Below are 24486 nucleotides of genomic sequence, written 5' to 3' on the forward strand. Positions count from 1 at the left end.
GGGATATGCCTCATTTGCGACAGGACTAGGTATACATACAAAGACGGGATTGGGAAGCATCTCATTTGCGGCAGGTTCAAGTAGGCATACAAAGACGAGATCAGGATGTATCTCACATTGGGCAGGTTCAGGTATGCAAACAAAGACGGGCTTGGATATGTCTCACATTTCACAGGTTGAGGTATACATACAAAGCCGGTCTCGGGGTGTGTCTCATACGCATCCGGGCAGGTAGCGGTGTACAGATAAAGCCGGCCTCGAGATATGTCTCACGTGACAGGTTTTAGGTATTCATACAAAGCCGAGCTCTGAATGTGTCTCACATGGGCAAGTTGAGGTATGTATATAAAACTGGGCTCGGGATGCGTCTCACGTGCGATAGGTTGAGGTATACATACAAAGTTTGGCTCGGGATGTGTGTCAGGAGCCACTGGTTGAGATATGCATACAAAACCGGGCTCGGGATGCGTGTCACATGCCACAGGTGGAGATATACATACAAAGCCGAGCTCTGGAAATGTCTCAAATGCCACAGGTTTAGGTATGCGTACAAAACCGGGCTCGGGATGCGTCTCACGTGCGACAGGTTGAGGTTTACATACAAAGTTTGGCTCGGGATGCGTGTCAGGAGCCACTGGTTGAGATATGCATACAAAGCCGGGCTCGGGATGCGTGTCACATGCCACAGGTGGAGATATACATACAAAGCCGAGCTCTGGAAATGTCTCAAATGCCACAGGTTTAGGTATGCATACAAAGCCGTTAGGGATGCGTGTCACATACCACAGGTTGAGGTTTACATACAAAGTTAGGCTCGGGATGCGTGTCAGGAGCCACTGGTTGAAATATGCATACAAAGCCGGGCTCGGGATGCGTGTCACATGCCACAGGTGGAGGTATACATACAAAGCCGAGCTCTGGAAGTGTCTCAAATTCCACAGGTTTAGGTATGCGTACAAAGCCGGGCTCGGGATGCGTGTCACATGCGACAAGCTCAGGTATGCATACAAAGCCGTTAGGGATGCGTGTCACATACCACAGGTTGAGGTATACATACAAAGCCCGGCTCGGGATTGGGATGAGAAAGAACTACTTATGTAAACAGTAACAAATTCTAGGAATATGAGAAGACACCGCGTGGATCTTCCTGCGGTGCATAGATACTTTCTATACTAGGATGAAAGTACCCTGATAATATTGGGTTGCACCTTTTGATTAGCTTCATATTTCCACTCAATAGTACATCAATCCATAGCCACAGAACAGCATAGTGATATCGAATGCTCTGAGAATCTAATGACACTTCAATAATTAATACAAGATTAAAATAATAACTATTAAAAGTTAATATGATACACACACTGTCAAAAAGGTATTTCCGTCCTGTTGTACACATGTTATAAACCTACTTTGATAGGAAGCACTTGATTACCAGTTTGAATGTTCACGCTATCCGAAGGACCACGCAACTTCCAAAAACAGTGTTACTAGGCAAAGTTATACAAGTAGTACCTTGCATTATCTGCCTGAAATACAATGAAATAAGCTCAGGCAATAACAACCAAAATTACATTATGATATTGAGCATAAACAAGAACAAAGCAAAATGTCAAAAGATGGCTAAAATACTTTACAAGTCTAGTCACATGACTAGCAGGGTTGCCGATGGAAAACATGGCCGCCGCAACATTTACAAAAGGTGTTATATGGATGACTGGTACACAGGGGCAAATTCAGAAGTTAATACATGTGTCACCGACTTATTTTTTGTTCCAGGTAAGTTCAGTAAGGTATACAGTAAATTCCTTGCCGATATAGGATGCTATACCCTTCAGAAAAAGTTAAGGAAAAGTACATCATAATAAACACATGTTCAGTACTGGTGATGTCTACATTGGCAGTGAAATAGTTGAACATGCATGCATTTAGGTACATTTGTGGTTTACAATAGCAATATAAAAATACATTTCACCTTCCCATCCCAAACTAGAATTATACTTTACAGTAATAACCCAGCTAAATTGCACTCTAGATCAAAAACGTCAAATTTTTTGTTCAAACGAGGCACCCTTCACACATCCATACGGGCATCCTAGACACATCCATACGGGCATCCTAGACACATCCATACGGGCATCCTAGACACATCCATACGGGCACGCTACACACATCCATAAGGGCATCCTACACACATCCATACGGGCACGCTACACACATCCATACGGGCACCCTACACACATCCATACGGGCATCCTACACACATCCATACGGGCACCCTACACACATTCATACGGGCACCCTACACACATCCATACGGGCACGCTACACACATCCATACGGGCACCCTACCCACATCCATACGGGTACCCCACACACATCCATAGGGGCATCCTACACACTTTTATTTTGGCATGCATCCATTCATTTATCCTTCCTACAGACATTCATCAAGGTTTATCCTTCAAGCATCCACATCCATCATAGATTCATAGAAACGTACGTCCATCAAATAACATACATCGTACACACTCCCATTCTACAGACGTTCATTCGTTCATCCTACACACACACATTCATAAATTATATCCACAATACACATAATTTTTCCCCCATGGTAAGACATACTTCCATCCTACCGACACCCATAAGTTAATCTTGCAAATATTCATCCGTTGATAGCACTATAGGCCGAAGTATCGACTACGACTTCAGATGTTCTAATTTCGCTACACTGGGTGTGTGGAGAACCGGCGTCTCCGGGTGGCGGGTGTTTATCAGACCCGGACGGAAACCAGTGACATATAGTTACATCTGACCGACCAGTTAGCTCTGGTCCTTGGAGAGAAGTAGAAGAGCTGAAGAGTACCCTGGGGTTGGAGGCTATTGAGGAACTGATTGACGTGGAGGACCGCTGCTGGCACCTGATGAGGGCTCTTGTGCGTCCTTGGTTAGGTCACGGGTCAAGCAAGGACGTAGCTGGAAGAGATTCCGGTTTTCCGGCCACACAATGCGGAGCTCTACTGTGGCTGAAAATAACCTTCCAAGATCCATCTTCTGTTTACCAGACTGCCTCAGCGTCGGGAATTTTGCAGCCGACTTGAGGTGCTGAGCCTGGGAAGACCGAAAACAAGAAATAAAATACAGATTTATTTTCGGATCGCATGCTATGTGGGAATCCATAACACACATCCAGTGCAGTGTTGATTATTTAAATAACAACTAGCGATGAAACGATTTCTAGAAATACGGGTCCGTTTTATTCTTCTATGCTTTCACACTTTGGTGAGCCCCCCTTGTGTATAACATAACGCCCACGTAACCACATCAGCTATACTCAGAACATCTACACATAACTACACCTTGGTGGGAAGTTTTCCAGGAACCAACTTATGGGATAAACTTAAGGGGAGAGTTACTGGCGAGAAAATATAAAATGCACATCACAATAAAGGATTGTTATTTCTTGATTGAATTTTGTCCAAAGAAATAAAATAGTGGGTGTTACAAGGACAAAACTGAAATTTTGATATACAAAAATACTTTATCAGTTAAGATCCTGTTCCCGGGCATCCCAGGTTTATCCTTGATATATACCTAATTCTTCGACCATCAGACAGTTCAGAGTTGCCATTCCAATGACAGTCCAGTGCGCCACGCCAAGCCTTCATCGATCAGTTTTATTATACCCCTGTTTTCCTCACATTTCACACGTCTGGTTGCAGAGTACGTACAGAGTACGAAGATGGCCAGCACGTCTATTGCCATTAAAGCCCGTGTGCTGTGGAGTGATCGATGGAAGAAGGGCCTGCTGGGTATATTAGGTACAACTTCACAGCCTCATCACCACTTTACTCATCAACAAAGAATCCGAGGTACCACCAATCTGAGCACCAATCTCGGCAAGGTAGGAATCAAATGAAAAGATAAGGAAGACGAACATATTTATCGTTGTTTCCAGACTTCAAAATTCATATAACGAATCTCATTAAAGGTAAACTATAAGTACCTGTATTACATAAGTCACAATCGGATAGGAAGTGGATAAAGAGAAAGTGTTTATACGTAATATCGCTGCATGACTAATCAAGCTGGCGCTCCAGTACATACACCATAGAAAAGACAGCATTAGACCGAAAGTATCTGTATGCAGCGATTCATGTAGTATCCCACATAAAATTTTAAAAGCGTGCATTTTTATTTTTGTGATATCGCAGTTCAGAGTGAGCTAAATCTCAAACATTGAGAAATCGAAGTCATAGCCATGTTTTCAGTTTTAACCAATCAGGTGCATGTGTTATTTCTATCCGTAGGTTTCTCCGGGCTCTGCTCGGATTATTCTCTAATAATGCGTAAAGACCTGATTTGACTAATATGTGCGTAGTATATAAGTGACGCGACATCATGTTGCGGGTCTCTCCAACATTCACGCGGATCCCATGGCCTCAAGAATTCCGGATAAAACATTGGATTTTCATGAAGGTCAAAGAAAGGCCTTAGTCATTCAGGTCTGTTTCCACATCTCTTCTGAAATAACTAAGGTTATGTTGTTGTCTTTTCCTTTCAAGTAGTCCCTCACTGTTCTGTTTGCATGCAATGAACTGTAAACTATAACCTTGTACCTCGTCAGTCCACCATTGAAGACTGTCTCACCTGAAATTAACCTCACTCATCAATTCTGATTTATTTATTTATTTATTCTAAAAGTAAGATCTCGGTTTATTCAAGCAAATACTTTTACGAAATCGGCGCTTACAGCTAGTTTCGTGAGATGTCGCACTAGTTCTGAAGTTGTATTTTTCATTTTGATTTATAGGTATGTTCCTAGTTTCGCATGTCTTCTCCATTTGCTCCGGATGAGTTTTCCACTGGCTCTGCGCGGTTTCCTCCCACCATGATGCTGGCCGCTGTCGTATAAGTGAAATATTCTCGAGACGGCGTAAAACCCCAATCAAATAAATAGATAAATAAATCAAATTCCCCTTTTGATTTTACAGACCTATGCACACTTCATCTTTGTTGGAGAATTCTGACCAAACATTGGTGCAATATATATATATCAAACATAGCGTTTTATTGAGATTTATTTATTTACTGGATTGTTGTTGAAGGCAAAATATGAAATTTGCACATATAAAATGACGATCTGTTTTCATGTTTGGAGGAACCCGGAGGGCCCGCAGTTTATCATTAGCCTGTGCAGGTTATTAACAAAGTTTTCCGCCTTTCATGTGCAAATAAGCACACCATTTCATGTGTGACAAACAAATTGTCGCAACAAACGTGAGACTGTTTAAGCTGCCAAACAAGCACCGTTGCCCGCTTTTAACATCAGGTTTCATCCTACACCACGTGTATGTTAGAGAGAGAAGAGGCAAGCGCCTTAACCATTAAACCACGAACTGCTCCTGGTTTTAACAAGCAGCTCCCGTTCCTCAACTAAATCTATGCTCAATTATACATGTACATAGAGTACATTTATCTGTATATACCAAATTACCTTATAATATAATTAGCGACAGTGCCATTAGTGTAGGTGAATATGGCATCCTTCCAGTTTCTTAGCTTCTATTTGGCACCTCACATTTCCCTAATGATTCACACGTAAGAAGATTCAATTTACTTAATGCAGTCTCCAAAATTAATAAAATAAAATAAAAAAACACGAAAGGCTGTTATTTGCTTAAAACTGAGTTTAGCTGGTTCAGAAATCAAACAAAAGTGAAATCTGCGAAACTATTTACAAGTTCAGAGGAAATTCCCATTATCGTTAAAAATACGAAACGATGAACTATATGCATTTTGTGGCTTTCGCTTTCCGCAAAAAGTACTTTACAATTGATTAATCCTCAATTAATATTTATTTAAATTAATTCCTCCTGCCTAACGTGGTCCATGGTGGTTTAGCATAATTTTTAACGTTCCACGTTGAAAATCAATTACTATCTCAGACAACTTTTTATTTGTTATAATTTTGTTATATTTCTTTGTCGGCATCTAAAAGTACGGTATTCTGTAAATTTCTGAAATTGTTTTTTACTTTATGCATTCGTAGATGTATTTCTCTTGTGGAAAGGTTCTGTACTATGTGATCATGTCAACGAATCACCAAGAGATCGCGTAAAACATTGTATGGACAATAAGTTATTTCACTGTATTACTGTATCGTTTTGTTGCCGGACAGTTTCTAGACATATACATGTATACATGCATTTATTCGTGTCTTAACTTGTGTAAGGTTACAACCAAATTTTGTAAAGGCGAGTTGAGTGTCGTTTTGCAAGACGAAATGCACATGGTGTAAGTGTCCATGTTTCCCTTATAGAGTTTGAAACCGATGTGTTATCAATGACAAATACCTTATTATTATAGCTGAAAGAAATTTATCTGTGAACAATATTTTTTTTCTAACGGAGGTTTATATAGTATATTGCCACTCGAAGTGACGATGGAATTCGCCTGCACGTCTTGCTTAGTTCTGAATGGGGCAATCACTAAAGCTTCACTTTAATTCTCCCAGGTTATGTGGCCGACTCATCACGCTTTTGCAAACTCGCTTGTAGGCCTATTACTCGGCATCCTCAGAAAATAACAGCCATCAAAACGCATCTTTATAATGGACACGCTTATTCTGAACTGAGGACTTTTTGAATTGTGGGAGCACATGGTATCGACCTACAGTAAATACTCCCCTGACAATGACGATCCTCATGACACCCAATTACTGTTATTAGCTCCTAATTGGACTGACCACATGACAGCCATCCCTGGAGTGTGACCAGAGTCAAGTGCTTGAAGGATGCCGCCTAGTTTACTTAAACGACTGAATACACCACACAGCGAAGGATATGCAAGACGGTATAAATGCTACATAGATCACATTGTACGAAAGTGTAATAGATAAAACTGGAACTATCATCGTTAATTCGAAAATATGCGTGTGATTTAAAACAAAAGCGTAAAATAGTAATGACTGCGACTGTCCAGAGTAGGCTATGCCAGCAGATGTATTATTTCATATTAAATATGCCTTGTGATAAATATGTTTATGCCAGACCTAAAATTGAAAATATATCTTATAGTTAAAGTGGCACATCAAGATACGTTAGTACAGTCTCATTGTCACGAGTCTGGTTTTCACTAATCTGTTATCTACGTGCATAGAATCATAATTGTATATATATATATATATATATATATATATATATATATATATATATATATATATATATATATATATATTTATATTATCAATATTGTGATTAATGAATGGAGAATGTTTCAAGACAAAAACGAACAATTTTTTTTTTACAGAAATCTTGACATTTGAGGTACACTAGTATGTACCATATCACGTAGAGTAACGTAACACGATATAACACGTTTGATAACTCGTTTGGGGTATGATAGGGGTACAGCATCAATTTCACGATCTGTGTGTTCTTTGACTTGGTTGAACTTTATTTCCAAACCGCGCCTCGGTGTTTGTCATCATCAGACGGTGAAAGATGATCGGTTTCTATCGATAATTAAAGGTGGATGGTTGTGGTTAATCAAGTTGTGCAGTCGAGCAGGGATACATAGTCATTAGCAGACAATTCTGCCCAGAGATTTCTCTTAACATCGGGTTGTTCATTACGGCGATTGCTTTGAGATTCCCATCCGTGCTGTCAAGCTGTGACCGTGGGACAATAACCTCACAAAATCATACAGACAGACGTGTTCTCTCCAAACCCCTAGTTGTGGAAGATTAATGAAATTAGAAAGCGTTAGAATCTCAAATAAAGGTCAGCTCGCGAGAGCATACTACGTTAGATTCTGGAAGCTTTTGGCGAACTAATCCCACCGCGAGATTCTTACGTATGAATAATAAATAAGGGTTTCTGCCAATGGCGCAGGGCTGACTGGATGCTCCGATGGAGTCCCGAGCGGTGCAGCTCCCCATGTAGTCCGCTTTCACTTCTGCCCTGATGTTATTACAGCAATAACACTTACTGCTGGGACTCCATGGTTCGTTTTGGTGTCTAGCTCGTCTGTGCACCGCTGGTCCCATAAAGAATTAGAACTTGATGTGAATAAAGTGTAAATGTTGTCGTACGCCTGGATGGTTTAATAGCGCGCAGACTCGGACAGACTTCTTAAAGGCCTTTTCCCACATTCTTGCCTTGATTCTTTCGCGATTCTTGATGTATGTAGGTGATATGCTACAGACCGTAAGTAATCCGAAAACATGTTTCGACGCCATACGTTCGTCGTTTTCGTCGCCATGTAAATTGAGAAGTGGGCAACTAAGGAGCTTCGCGGCCAATAAGGTAGCGTTGTCTTTTAGATTTGTGTTAACGTAGGCCTCTCCACTCGCCCAGAATCCAGTCGGTCTGTGATGTAGACGGTCCTATAACTGAACAATATTTTGATCCCCCCCCCCTTTTTTTGACTTTGGAAACAGATGTAATTGATCATTTGATGATGATTTAATCAGATATTCTGCAATGATATATATATATATATATATATATATATATATATATATATATATATATATATATATATATATATATTAGAAAGGCAGTTCTCTACAAGTTGGCTCTGGCATTGCTTGCATATTATTCTCCATGGATATTAATTTTTCCAATCGCTAAGATCAGTTGTGAACAGATGGTTTCCTAGCAATTCCTAGGTAGCTTTCTTTATTTTTGCTTTTATCTGATCTGCAAGGTTCTGAAAATTAAATGAAATTAATCTGAAAATCAAGAGCAATGTGTTATTGCCGTCATGTGTGTCATTTGTGGTTCTGTGTCATCGATATGTATCAGTTGGATGTAATATGCACATGTATATAAGCGGGCTATGTGTGTAGTGGCGCTGACCCTACTACAGATATGAAGTGGATAGCCACATACCTCCGGTCCCCGGGATACCCGCTATCAGACCTATATATGTTAAGGCCAGGTACAGAAATAATCAGTCCATAAACCAGACACGTCACATGTTTTCCTTGTACTAGAAATATCGATGTGGACAGCGGTGGAGGGCAATACCATTTTCTATCATCAAGGAGCTTTATAGCTCTGATTTCGAGCGTCTTGAATCTCGCATAAACCGTGAATATTGCGGACCGCGACCATCAGTGAAAGGAGTCGTAGACATTTGATTAACGAGGTGTAGCCTTTCTGAAGGTGCTATACGGAATATAGAACTCCCAGAAATTTACATGCACCAGATACACGCATCATCGCTCAGGAAGGGTAAGTAAATTTCATGTATCTGATGTTAATGTCACTTATCCTTCTTTTCTGTAAAGTCTTCCATATTACAATAAACTTAAATGCTCCTAGACTTTTGGGAAGTGTACCTACATGAATAATTATAATACCATTGGCTAACACCGTCAAAGCACTGTACTGCTGCCACAATCTGGCGGGGATGAGGCCGCATGTTTGCATCCAGCCCTCGCTGTTTTGACTGCGGTATGGTTTAATGTCTGTTTACTTTGCGCAAGAGCCAAGTGCGTTTTGTCAAATGCATCATCTGCTGTGATATTTCTGGTAACACCTGGTAAACTGTAAAAACACTTGGACACCTTTCCCATAAGGAACACCTGGGTGCTGATTTATAGCACGAACCCACGTCTCTACTGATAGTAGTTTAAAAGTAGACACAATCTGATAGTTAACTAATATATATATGTGTGTAACTGTAGAATAAATATTTCGGCACTGACGTACAGGTAATGGTACAAAGTGTAGATGGTCGTTCGGATGTTCCGCTTGGGGCTGTAATACACAGCCTATCCATGCAGGGTGTTCAGCGGGTTTGTACACTACATGAAGGACAACATTAACTCCACCATGTCAAGCTGATTCGCACTAGTCAACACCATACTCTGTGACGTCAAATGTCAGATAAAAAAAAAAAACAGGCGTAGATACTAATGTAGTATCCACATGCCGTCTAATTGCAGATAAAAAGAGGCGTGGATATTAAACTAGTAGTCTAAACATCTAGATAGGAACTGGCTGTTTTACTGTGGACTTTCCCATTCTTAGTTCATTTAGGTGGGGAATAATATGACATTTTATTGAGTGTGTTCTGATCGGCATCAAGGTAATCGCCAAAGACAACATGTGACTGCACCCCTTTTGACTACAGATGCTTCCGTGTGATAATCGTAAGTGTTGAACATAGAAAGAGCGGAAAGGTATAAGTGGCTAACATGACAACTATGTTGCTACAGAAAATTCATCAGCGGTTCTCTGACATTCCCGAAAGGTTTACTGTACGTGTGGATATCAGCAACTCTATACAAAACTTTAATTTCCAAGCCAAACACAATGACGTTGTTTATTGTTTTATTGCGCTCTGTAAAAGACTCCATCGATGAAGCCGTAAATGATATTTTGGCCATTGGGGTGTTAGATTCGCTTTGCGCTTATTATAAAATGATGCTTGGTGAATGGTTGAGCCCGGAGCTAAAAGACATGACAGATTCATCAAAAATTACGTGGAATCCGACTATAGTATCACATTCATAAAAAAAATCATAATGATGAAGATTCTATGGCTGAATAATCGTTGTAGTCTACTTATGATAGCAATTTCTGCAGAAGTTTATTCTGTCACACAGTTAACTTTTTACTGGATTTCGACAGTGTACCTGCGAAGCTCTGGGGTCTCTTTAATAAGACTTAGTAAATCAGCTACAAGCTTACGACACATTATAAGCCGACATGACTGACAAGAAGAGTCACAAAAATGTTTGCAAAGTTTCGTAAAAGCGGGCTCTTCATTTTTGGTTTTAACCACCATTAAAAAAAATTATATTATGGTCACAGATCAAGAATGGTTTTATCTCAGTGTAGCGCTCATAATGTCAACCGGGTAAAACAAAAATAAGGGTACAAATATATGCCCTTGAATCACGTGTTAAATTAAGTTTGTTTTTTGACATCGGTCTGTTACTACCGGTCCTGAAAGCAGTTAAGCCTATTTGGCATGGTGATGATACTCTCACCTGGAGTTAGGCAATGGGGTAATTTTAGGAACAGGTCTTAATAACAATATTGAGCTTGTATGGATATATACATTGTGTTGAAACTTTATATCTTTCTAACTGATAACTGGAAAGCCTTTGTAATCTTCAAAACGTAATGTACATTAAATGGTATTATATTGTTATAATAAAAAAAGGTTTTTGGCTATATAACTAAACACACTAATGTATGGACTGACCTAAAGTGATCAAATAGAGTGAGGTTCCCTCATGTGTATGGTGTTGTGTCTGTCATGTTGACAATTGAACAGAATTACCATTATCCTCGCTCGATACAGTATGTGGGAAAAGTGTTAGGAAATTGTTACAAAGGAAAGCATTACAGTGGGACACTAGGGGTCGCGGGTTCAATTCCGTCCTTGTCAGAAAATTTGTTGATTTCCCCACTCTCACTGTTCATAGGTCCTTGATGAAAATAAACGGTCTACATAGTCTAACCTGTCTTCAACCAACATGGAGTGGGTATCTTTACAACACACCAGAAGAAGTTCATCAGTAGAGTTCGGAAGGTAAGGAATTTACCCCATGCACTCCCATTCATTCATCCACAAATAAAACTTCCCGCCATAGTTTAAGTAAAAAAAAATTTCAACATGACCCTAAAAGCAATCAAACACATCAAGTCGACTATAATGAGATTAGGGAATAAACAATGCACGGGAAAACCAAGTCAAATCAAAACATTCCTTTCCTTGATGTTGAAAATGCAATACATATTACATGATAACATATATGTAACATTTATTTATTTATTTGATTGGTGTTTTTACGCCGTACTCAAGAATATTTCACTTATACGACGGCGACCAGCATTATGGTGGAGAGGAAGCCAGCATGAGCTGGACTTGAACTCACAGCGCCGGCATTGGTGAGAGGCTCCTGAGTCATCACGCTGCGCTAACGCGCTAACCAACTGAGCCACGGAGGCCCCTATATATATGTAACATCCTGATATGGTTCAAAAACTCTTTGAAAGACACAACGAATGTATATATTACTACAAGACTAACAGACAGACAGAGAGAAAAGACTATAGACGAGCAGTCAAACAAGACCGCTGATGGCCCATCTGTTACACAACGACGTCCGATTATATGGAGAATTTGTGCCATCTAAGACTAGGAAAATATTCAAAGCGTCGTTAATGCATAGCTGCAAGATTTTGTTGAATGTACTTCCAACATTGGTAAGAGTAAAGTAGAGCTGTTCTCTATGCTCATACTAGTACTTTAATTGGAAGAACTTCGTCTTAACTTTGTTCATACATGGAGCTTTTGTTACATGGCATGGGGAGATATAGGATGTCACACGTTTTGCCACACGTTCCTCCTTTTGCAAAATGAAACAGGTCAGTGAGATGGGGCATGGAGTCGAAACTGTCTGAGTAGGAACTGATCTCAACTATACAAATCACATACTTGTTTAATTAATCCGAGTTCTCCCAATGGACACCCGACTTATAGACGACTGAATTATTCACCATTTCAGAAGATATTAGAAGGGTTTGTCATATGGCTTCATCCATCGATAGACATAATGAAAGGGCTGTGCCACACGGGACTTCCGGCTTTGGCCGTTAGTCTATGCACAGGCCGCTGGTTATGAACAAACCACCTCGTAGCATGCCAATGCTCCAATAACCTGGTTTATTTTTTAAAGTGCTCTTTGATAAGCGAAAATTGGGAGAAGGGAAGGACAAAGGTATCACTTTGGCAGGCGTTAGTGCTCAGGGCAAAGAGGTGCCTTCATTCTGTGAACTCACTGATTACTCAGTGAAGATAAAATGAAAGCATTCTGTGAAGAAAAAGCGGGATGATGCGGGTATAAGATACCTTCGGGACGTGTGCCATATTGTACGCGTTTTCGTGCGAACAACAAGTGAAAATTGCAAAGCGATGCAGTACTCTTGTCGCTAAAAAATGTGACTGTTCGAACAGTTGACATCTCTAGAGATAACAATACGAAACACATAAAATGGTATTAAGCGGGGCATAGATGCACGGTACTGTCCACAATTGTCGTAGGATTCCGAAGTGTAGGCGGTATATAACAAATGGCTGAAAGTGAAGCCTTTTTGCGAGGACAATATCAAACTCGTGTACTTATGGGACATTGCACAAGAGTAATCCCTTGTGATTCTTCTACAAATATAGATCTAGGCGAGGTATGTTGTCTCTTGATGGTGGATATTTATGTTTAACTCTTCAAAACATATACGAGGTGTATGAGTTCAACAAAACACCAACTAATCAACTAAATCTATTAAATCTTGACATGAATGGTAGTATATGTAAGTTTAGAAATCCCAGTCAGATACGTTTATAAACTGTTCGTGTGTTCTTTTGTAAAATATTTTAAATCGACATGCCCACATAAATTAATGACACTGTCGTGCGAAAATGGTTGTACAGTTTGCTGAACTCTTAGTGAAAGGATGATCAGAAGCCAGGTGACATACAACTAGATTCTAGAGCCCTTCAAGTTTCTTAATGCCCCGTACATGCCCCGAGATGTGCTTAAACATGCTTTGTCACCAAGTTCTTTTCTATATTTAAACTATAAATTAACAGTTCTCCAAATTGAAGATCACGTGGTTGTACTTCTTCGTAGCTATAGTGGGGAATTGCTGTAAAGGTCTACCATTTTATGATTTCACACAAGAAATGAAACCTGCTAATCTGAAGGGTACAGTCTACACAGTTACTGTTCCTGTGCGGGACTGCATTTAACACACTGGTGATCAAATAGCCGGTTTGGCAATTATAGAGTCAGAGTGCCATGGGTTTTGTCAGAGATAAGCTTGATTAATGAACTGATCGTTTTTTCTTGAACAAACACTATACCAAGAGAATGCCTGGCATCTTCAGCCAGTATTCCCGCCTGATGAACGCTATGTGGGTGAGTGAGCAGGATGACAATTACTGCCATATTATGTGTTCGTAGTGGCTTTCCCCTTTGCCGATGATTGCATTTCCATTCTTTACCTCATTCTAGATTTTTTATATAGCTTCCTTCAGGCCACTGACTTTATGGTGATATGACTAGCCTAGTTCCCGTAAGGCGGATGAGATTTAGTCGTTTCTTCTAGGTTAAGAGATTTACTGACAATGTTCAGAATCTGCATGGACGGTACTTCTTTCTTCTGCATCACACAGATATGTGAATGCAGGAAGTACATTGTCAAAAAATCGTTGCGTGAAATACAGTTATAAATCATTATGGAGTTTAAAAGCTTTACTATTTTTGGAAGACAAATTGTTTTGGACGTTATATGACGTAAACTCCTTCTGATATATTACTACATTTGAGATACTGTTTCAGACACATGATGGTTTACACTAACCTCAGCGTCAGTGTTCGTTGGATGTGTAAGAGGTTTATCCCTTTCAGGGTAAATCGGTTTGCTCATTTCAGATTTTGATCACCTCAAATTGGTTTAAATTACAGGCGTGAAGTTAAATGCTGACTTTATTCATGATTCCTTATCCCTGTCTCCAAAAATGCATAAATCCCCATGCAAAGCAGGATCGAGGAGCTGTGCCATAAAGCCATCTACCTTCTTAACGAAGGCACTACAAGAAGTACAGTCATTTTGGAAAAAGCACTGTTTTTGAAAAACATTCTGGTGTTAACTGTATGTTGATCTTTAAAAACTGAAAACGTCTCACTGAAAAACTAAACGCTCAAATACACTTACAGTAGGAGATCTCTGACTGGGACTTCTCCACTCTTTATACTATAATTCCTCACACAGATGTAATTGACAGAATTTCATTTCATGAATTTCAAATTTGTCACCGCTGCATTAACGCCAGTGGCAACAAAGCCTTCTTCAGTTCAACTAAATACATGGGTTACCATTCATGGAATGTTTCGTTGTTCATGGAGTTGCTTGAGTTTCTCATTAATAACATATATGTGAAATTCGGGGAAACCATATTTCAACAGTGTATAGGTATTCCGATAGGTACCAATTGTGTGCCCCCTTATGGCTGACCTATACCTATTCTCGTATGAACACGTTTATATGCAGAAACTATTAAGGAGTAAGTCGAACCATGCCCGATCTTTCCCATTTACCAAATTATATTGATGATCTGCTAGCTTTAAACAATCAATATATTGCAAAGGCTGTGAAAGATATATATCCACCTTCACCTGATTTACAGGAAACCACAGCCTCTCCAAATGGTATATCTTTCCTCTGTCGCAGACTGTGCGACAAGAGGGATACTTTCAAATTTGGCATGGTAAATTAACCTTACTTGGACAGTAATATGCCGAAAGATCCTCCATATGGCGTGTACATATCTCGCCTTGTAGGATCTGTTAGATCCTGTGTGTTATGTGACGATTTCAATCAACGTCACAAGTTATTACTGCAAAAACTTGTGTGTCATGGTTATTCCTCCAAACTCTTTCACTCTAAGTTTTACAGTGAGTATAATTCTCTTGTCAGTGAATGTGGACAGAGCGTTCAGAATCTCTGGCACTGCTTCATGATTGTGTCTAATTCCGCTTAACCCAGGGCTAATGATGATATACTCATCATGTGGAATTGGGTAGCCATTTTGGATAAAAAAAAAACAAACAGTTGAGGCCAAAGCGCAACATTTTGCACATTTTATTACCGATTATTATATTTTATTTTATTAACTTATATTCTCGCATGGTACACGGTTTGAATACTGGATTCACTCAGTCGCCTAGAACATACCTTGCGTCTTTCCTACATCATTCAAAATTGTTGACTGCTTCTCCTTGTATGGCTTGGTCTTGTTTTCGTACTTTATATACTTTCATCGTTTTTTGGTAGTTTGTGCTAAATGTCGTTCTGGGAATTGGCCTTGCGATTCTTGACCTCGTCTATTAAAGCATGCACTATGTAGGTTATGTGACGACAGTGACAAATATTTTCTACATAACATAATGTGAAAAAACATTATATCAGCCTTTGAGGGTCGCAGAAATATGCAGAGATTTTAAATGAAGTAAATGTTTTTCAGCTTAAGAGTCAGCTGAAGGTGTTTATTACATTCAGTTATGGCCAGGATTTTAAGATCACCTTCCAATGGATTAAAACATACATAACTTTTATCCCAGGCTTTTCAAATCCGTTTACAAACTTAAAATTTGTGTTAAAGCTAGGTCTTATGCTGCACGTCTTAATTATATTCAACTGATTTATGCCGCTTGAATTCCGAAACTTACCATCAGCCATTTTCTGAGGTCCTACGTAACAACAGTTTACGCCTAAAATCGTACCTTTTTAACGGGAGAGCGACTTTAAGGGAGGTAATTGGGTGCAGCACATACAAAATTCGTTTTTAAGAAGGCAATATATATTCCCTAATACTGTATACAAACTTTGGGATATACTCATGTACATGTGCATGTACATGTATATGCTACCGTAACTTTAGTCGTTAATTTTGGATTTTTTCTTGTTCATTCCATTTCTATGCGTTATGGATTCTCAGCCTGTTCGCACCTTAGAGTTGCATACCTTGTCTACTACCAAAGCTGTACTCTGCATGCACTCTCCGTTTGTGCGTGTTTTGTAAGCAGATCTCGGTTAAATAAATGACATGAACGCTCCGACACCTGGAGTTTAGACCACTGCTACACACCCATGAATATAACATATGTAAATCTTAATCGGTGCTAAGTGGGACACGACAGACTGTGGAGAAAGTGGGACGTAAAAGTTGCCAAGTTTATTGCCAGGACGAAAACCAACGAATTATCCGATATGGTGGACAGGAAAACAAGTGTGTTCATTAGCAAATGACAACCTTTAGTTTGTCTGCACCACGAATCTCTGTCTGTGTGAAAATGTATTGTATAACCTCAGCCTTTTGAAAGTGTCTTTAAAGTGAACACGAGAATAAAGGCGTAGTTAAAAGTAAGAGTTGGGAGAGAGGTCGTTTGGTCTAATGGCACCGTTCATTGTCCATCTTGTGACCGCCCGAAAAAACCAGGCCAGTTCTCTGCTGGTTTCCACGTTGATAACTCAGCTTAGTGAATACAATCCGCACTACATCCAGTACCTCAGAAATTTGTAGTCAGTTCGGAAGTGTGATACAATATTTCATTAAATAAAGAAATTCTATATAAACATGTTGTTATTCTATGACGAAACTAACAGTCTATTCCATTTATTTAAGGCATGTTAATAAAGATATTATTTCCTGTTTGCCAATGTCACTTTTCAGTTATGCATAATAATGTATACTGTTTATTAGACTAATGAGTGTCATAGCTCAGCAGCATGGCGCTGATTTCTCCGATAGGTGACATTATGTCGATCTCGAGCTAATCGGTATAATTCTTCAGGCAGCCAAGGGCCTGTTTCAGGTCGTCATGGGTATTCTGGATCCATGAGAGGACAAGCCTTTCTTTTCTAACTTCGTGGAATTGACTTTTGTGGGGCATCGTGTTACACTGTCTGTTGATTCCTGAAAAGTAGAAAAATAACTTCTGATTTGAACTTGTTTCAAATTAACGAAAAATATTTCAACGAAAGACTGCATAAGAAGTGACAGACTATGTCCAAAGCTTATTTAGCTGTTTTGTGCATCCAAAAATATTTCACATTGTAGAAATGGGATAGAGACTGATGGATAAAGAGCCCTTAATTCACCTGGTGTGTTTTGCGTAAAGATGAAGCTAATCTCGTTGCCAATGGTCTGCCGTCTATAGCGCGAGACCGACTCTTTAGACGCAAACCATGTAGACCACCATTTCCTGACCGGTTAAATATAGAAATGGTATTTAAAACAAAAAGCTTCCAGCCTGCTAGACGATCGGCCTGTTATTGCATTACTCTGTGTTGATCTTAGGAACTTCAAACGGGTCATCGATTGAAATTACACAGCTTGAGTTAAAACTGAAACTAAATACGTGCTGTTTTTTTCTGGCGAGGCTTGTTTGAAGATTTCTGCGACAATTTGCAGACCTGATATATAGCTTCCTCTTGACATTTCACGGCGTCCAAAATAACTCCAAGGCCACCTTGTTCTCAGCCTTGAGAGTATTTTTGAAACATTACGCATTATACGGTTTAGCAAGGCATGTCAACATTGGTCAGGTAACAAGTTTTCCCGTATGACCAAATATTGATCGCTTTACGTTCACCAGTAAGTCTTCATGGAAGTTCAAAATAGAAAGTGCAGTCTATTTTTTGTTATTGACGAGGCAATAATAGCGGAATCTTCTCCATTTAGATGACTTAACCAGTAACTGCTTAACTGTGAATCTACTTCAGTCTGTGAAGCAGACAAAAATGGAAGTGACACCATGAAGACTGGAAATAAACGCAGGGGGGCCTTAGATGAGAAGTGAACCATGTGAAGTCAGTACCAAGATAGTACTTGTCTGAAGGTTCAATTTGCGGTGGTATGGACGAGGCATAGACTTGCCAGTCGACACCAAGGTAGTTTTTGAGGGACTTAAATGACTGTAACACCTGGCGCCACTAGAATAATATTTTATTTTATAATAAAACCCTAAATGAGGTAAAATGACCAGAGGTTCGATTTCACCGGTTACATGTGACCATTTACCAGTTATCACACTGTCGTCACTTCTCTGGTTTCATTCTGTGTGCAGTGCGTCCTTAATTGTGTTCTACATAATATTCCTGAATAAACCAGGATTATGTAGTATACTGTGGAATCCCTTGGTACCTTTGAATAGTTAAATGTGATGGCAACACAGCATCGTGTGTAATTCTTGACCGGTCACATCTAATAAATTGCAGCGAACATCAGTCACTGCATTTGGTTACCTAATTCCGCGTTAGTAATGGTGCAAGGGGGCGTATGAATTGCTACTATTTGAACACTCAAGTGAACAGTTAGAAGAAAACCCTAACTGATGGAAACAGGAAGAGGTCGGATTTCACCGGTTACATGTCCGTGTGCCCACTTTGCCAACTATCACCCTGCGGAGCTGCTCTGGTTTTGCTCTCCCTGCTGCATGTATATAGTCGTTTATATTAGACCATTTGCTTGGGAAGTTGTTTAGAAAACCTTTAATGTAAATGATTGTATGAGCAGACCATTTACTGTAATAGAAAGAGCGTGTTCGCACATATGATAAAGGGACGAATATGGAGAAGCTAGGCATTCGGTTGTTAACACGCGCTCTCCGAAAAGTTCGTGGTCATCAGTTAGTTTCTCAATAGGCGACTAAAAACCTAGAAAAATAGATGTTCCGTTTTCACTAGAATGTTTATTTATATAATATAACGTGTGGAAAGGAAGTTGAATATCTTCTTCGGCGGACTGGTTAACCACAGAGTGTCACCGTGAAGGACTGAGTGATGACAAAAAATCAGACACCTTCCAGCGACCTGGATAGCTTATGTATAAAAGTGTTATGGGATCTGTTCACAGATTCACCCTTCTTTGATTGGAGAGTGAAGTTACACAGTCTCGTTGTCATAAAGGCCTAGTCTTCTGGCAAGTTTCTTTTGTTCGCGCGATCCGAATCCGTAGAAATGGTGGTGGCATTTAATGTAAGATACTATTGTCTCCGATACACATTTTCCCCACTCGGACGTGTCTAAAACCGTAGCCATTAGTTCTATTTGCGATTGTATATGCGTCCATATAGCGAACTTCCCGTTAAGGATAAGGTATTGTATAATTGACAAAATGTACCGATATGAGCCAAGGTTTAGTAACTTTGTCCGATAGCCTTCGGCTGTGTAACCTTTCCTTTGAAAACTGTGTCGCGGAAACCTTAAGGCAGATGTTTTGTGTCCACCTTGACACTTTATTGCGACCTTTATCTGACAGTCTTTTTATCACCCTTTTGAATTGTGTTTTGAGCTCCCGAGGCATTTGCCTAGCCTATATCATACGACCTGACATATAACAAGCAGGTTTTATCACGGGTTCGATATCACGATTGGTTCGCAGACAGAAGCTTCCGGTTTAATCAGAGAATACTTTAAAATAAATGCTCTCTTCACAGATAATAAACGCCATCTTTTGGAATAGGGCAACGGCAGGTGAAAAGATGAAATGTATTTGAGAAGATATTAAAACAGGAGATTCCAAATAACCACAAGCCTGATACAACCTTTTCCTGCACGTTTCCTCCTGTAAACTCTCCAGGTAACATTAAACCCAGCCACTTACCACTGTTTAGGCCATACTTAGGGCTATACTAAATGCCACCAAGAGGAATGGAAAAGAAAGAATGTAAAGACAAAGTTTTTTGCAATAGATGAAAACCGACTTCGAAATAAATTCGTGGTTTCCATATGCGGTTTGCCTGAATGTGTATATTTCTAGTATTTCTTGAAAGTGTCACATTTAGCCATTACCGCCTCTTACAGCAGATGTACGAAATACTACACTGTGCCGCTTTGGAGTTGACATTGCTCTGCCTTCGCTCTTAGTAGGACCTTGCATCTCTGATATTAATGTGAAAAAAAAAAATCCGAACATATACTTTAACAGCAGTTATCAACTTGAAACCACGTGGCCGTAATTTTGGATTACGTAATAATTGATACTTTCTTGTAAGTGCAAAGACAAATAAAATACTGGAGTCTTAGAGACAAACATTTGGTTTTCATTTACTACGTCATCCATAATATTACGTTTCATTTAATCCGCTTTTCACTCGAGGGTGAATGATGTAGAAGTGACAGACATATTAAGGATAGCTCTCCTGTCTTATTTTGGAAATACAGCTTGCTCTTTACTGGATATATCACTAAGAAGCGATATTGATCACGTCCTTCGTATACGTATAAGTTTCAGGACGACGACGAACAATTGCTTGGGCGAAACAGCTCTCTGAGATAGATGTTATTTTACAGGTGGTCAGCAAATGGCTCTGACTGGAAGGTCGAAACAGTTCACACCGCCACGCCATTCTGTCTCCTATGATTATCGAGTAATCTCGCAGGAACCTGTTTACTGGTTTGTCTCCGACTTAAAGTTGACTATCCCTCTAGAATGAGTACTGAAATCACATAGTAACCCGAACTAGGTTGATTACCCGTGGCCAAAGTAATGGCAGGCCTGATTTCATGTGGAGTGACACTCGTGACCAGTGCCTCTCTTCCGGTGCTCGGAAGGATTGTACTATGTTGGTGTCTATCTTGAGAAGATTGCCTAGGTATTTTTGGTGATAGGCAACATCAAGCCCAACAACATATATACAAGAAGACAGCTTGTGGTTCCTAACCCGCAAAAATTATGACAAAAATTCGCATGAAGTACAGGGAAAGAAATGAACGATGAAAGAAAAAATACTAAAGCGTTAACATTACAAGCAACGTCTGCACCCCATCAATCAAACGCGATTTCTGACTCTTCACAACGACTCGTTATATGTCGAATATGGCCATGTTGTGGAGAACCCAGCACGAGTTGGCATTGTACTACTGCTGGCAATCTAATTCAGAACAAAATTTACTTTCACACCGACACAGTCATTGATCACAGTGTTAAAATATAGTCGGAACTAATTTAACAGGTAATAAATCACCTGGAAAAGTAAAACAGTTAAGAATGTGAAAAAGGGGTTGAATGAAACAATGAAGCCAATTACTATTTAGAAACGAAGCAAGCAAGTATACATTGTATACATTGTATACAAGTATACATTGTATACATTGTATACAAGTATACATTGTATACATTGTATACAAGTATACATTGTATACATTGTATACAAGTATACATTGGTACATGTACACGTTCGTAACAGTTCATTATAAAATCCAGCTTTTGAATTTTATTTCTTAGTTCTACTTGTTCTACATGAGAAACTTTAGAATGTGGAGCTATTTAAACCTTAGTAATCGAGCACACTGTCAGTGACTTCTGCTGTATTTCGTTTGACAGGAACTATTACCAATTCTATTCTGTCCCGGCTATGCATAATGATACAAGTCGAGTATGAACTATCATAAGCTGTGATAATAGGCAGGTAATGGCGAGGTGGATCTATATAGTCTGTGCAGAAATCGCTCGTATATCCCGTATGTTCATCTGCACTCTATTCAGACGTCTGCCTGTGGGGCGCATGGCTTGATTCGCCTTGTCAGGATGTTTTATTCATCGGTTCTGTAATTGAGGATTAACCGAGTTCCTGGTTATGTGTTTGGGTAAACGTTTCACCAGCCCATCCATTTTGACACCGACTTGGGGAATGGTCACATGTAGACATTCTTAACACCTATACAATGGGCTCGTTAACCAAACCGTCCAAGTGGTGAGACGACTGACTTACAACTGACAGAGCCGAGGTGCTATCCTCACTGTGACTCAGCCATAAAAGGCTTTAGAAAAGTTTCCGAATATCAGATATTTAGACGCATGCATGGAGTAGTTAAGAACCAGGTAGAGTCTGACAACGTCTCATAGGAGAAGAATTCAGCGCCATTTGTTTGAACTAACGCCAGGAATGCCCTAACAACTCAGCGCTGTAACATACTGAGGTCAATGACCGTTTAGAAAGTGTGCTTTTCTTCCATAGATTTCCAATGTGTTTACCGTCTCGTCACTAGAATAACACACCGTTTGTAGGCCTACATATACCACTCGAATTTTTTTTAAACTTGATTATCTTAGGAAACCATGCCAGTAAACACATTTATCTCTAATCCCGGCGCGCCAGTGCAATACGTGTGTATTAATCAAGATTCACAGATTGTATATCATTGTGGTTTTGATTCTTTATAATGGTTGACGTCAATGTAGTAGAGCTGATCTGATACATGCAGTAGGCAAGAGGATATGCATTAATAAATCAGTGTAAGTATTAATCTTATTTTCCAAATTTTATTACCGTAATATAAGAGCGCACTCCAGTATCCTACGATATGAAGAAAGTTTATCCATGTAGGGCATAGAAACAATTAGATTTTTTATATATATATATAGCATGCGACATTTGAACAGTGGAGTTTGCATGCATGGCAGTATATAACGGTTATTAATAACTGTCTGCAGAGAGCCTTAAGATTTCCTCCCAAGACAAGGAACGACTGAAGTAGCCTCACTTATCAAGTCTGCCATTTCCCTTTGTGATAAAGCTGCAGCTGAGATCCGATAGATCTGCTGAAGAATAAGCTGATAAATATATTGCTATTTCTAGATCGATAGAGAACGGTATACGTCATCAGATTAAACCTTTTAGAATGAATAGATCACGTTTTCCAATATTTGAGGAGAAAAAAATAATATCCCAAAAGCCTGAAGTCTAATGACGTTCTGTTGTTTGCTACTGTATACCATTAGTGTGTCAGTGAGTGGATGAGAAGCGCAAATATCGAACTCATACAGATCGGTCGTTTGATGAATTGTCTCTTCCTCGTGGAGATTGACAGGTGCTTTGAAGTTGGCGACGTCACTCGAAAAAGAACCCGCGTCAATCTTATTATGGAATTTCTACCTAGACATAAAATAACCTTTATCAATGGGCTGCTCATTATTAAAGGTTAAAATCATTTATTCAAGCGTTACTGTCAACTCATAACGGCGTCGACTCAGATTTAAGATATGTTTCTTTATCCGTTGATTACTGAAGCTTGTTGGTTGTCTTGATGATTTTTTATTTATTTGAATGGTGTTCTCCCAAATATGTTCCATTTCATATAAACGCTTATGTTCATATTCCTCAACTTCATTTACAACTTCGAATGCCTTCTTAAACAATACAGTATTTGTTTATTTTATTTGACTGGCGTTTTACACCATACTCAAGAATATTTCACATATACATCGGCGGCCAGCATTATGGTGGGAGGAAACAAGTCAGAACCCGCGGGAAACCCACGACCATCCGCAGGTTGCAGGCAGACCTTCCCAGGCTCGACCGGAGAGGAAGCCAGCATGAGCCGGACTTGTACTCACATCAAACTAAACTAAACCGAGAGGGAATATAACTTCTGATATTCGCCTCAGCGCACTACTTAGCGAGCTGACCATAATAGCCCTAATCGATGCCCACCTTTGACTGTTTACCGAAGTGCAATCCACCCGCTAGGTCCGTGATGTGCCAGTGCTCGGACCATATGTCGCCGGAGCCAATATGTATTCAGGAAAAGAAAGCCGTTCGACTCCCCCCCCCCCCCGCTCCTCACTAAAGAAAGGATATTTTTTTACATCAGCTATGGCGGACGGAAACTGTGATCTTTCCGAGCCTGATTATCTTGTGGACAAACGTTTTTCGATTGAGTAGTGATAAAGTGAAGGGATATATTTACTTAGCGGAGACATCGATATATTGATAATACAGCCTAAGTAAATTAAGATTTAGGCCGAAGAGTATGAAGTAACAGCTGCAGTTATAAACATAATCATCTCAGATATAGAATATATATAGACAATAGGAGAGATTGTAGAAATACGAGCATTCAGGAAGCATTGACATGCGTTATTAGTGTTTCGAGCACAAAAGCAAGTTTA

The 24486-nt window shown here is 39.6% G+C and overlaps 1 protein-coding gene across 3 annotated transcripts in view; it reads left to right on the forward strand.

The window, feature by feature from the left end:
• Positions 1–9003: 9003 nt before the first annotated feature.
• Positions 9004–24486, forward strand: part of LOC135461724 (dual 3',5'-cyclic-AMP and -GMP phosphodiesterase 11A-like) — a 79327-nt gene continuing 63844 nt past the window's right edge. For 2 of the 3 annotated variants that reach the window (XM_064738924.1, XM_064738926.1), the window contains exons 1-2: positions 9004–9242; positions 11450–11556. The gene's annotated coding sequence lies outside the window, so the exon portion shown is untranslated. Of the gene's footprint in view, positions 9243–10126; positions 10166–11449; positions 11557–24486 lie in introns of those variants that run through there. The other variant, XM_064738925.1, reaches the window with a different exon arrangement.

The sequence above is a fragment of the Liolophura sinensis genome, chromosome 1, assembly GCF_032854445.1.
Source record: "Liolophura sinensis isolate JHLJ2023 chromosome 1, CUHK_Ljap_v2, whole genome shotgun sequence".
In the NCBI taxonomy this organism is placed as follows: domain Eukaryota; kingdom Metazoa; phylum Mollusca; class Polyplacophora; order Chitonida; family Chitonidae; genus Liolophura; species Liolophura sinensis.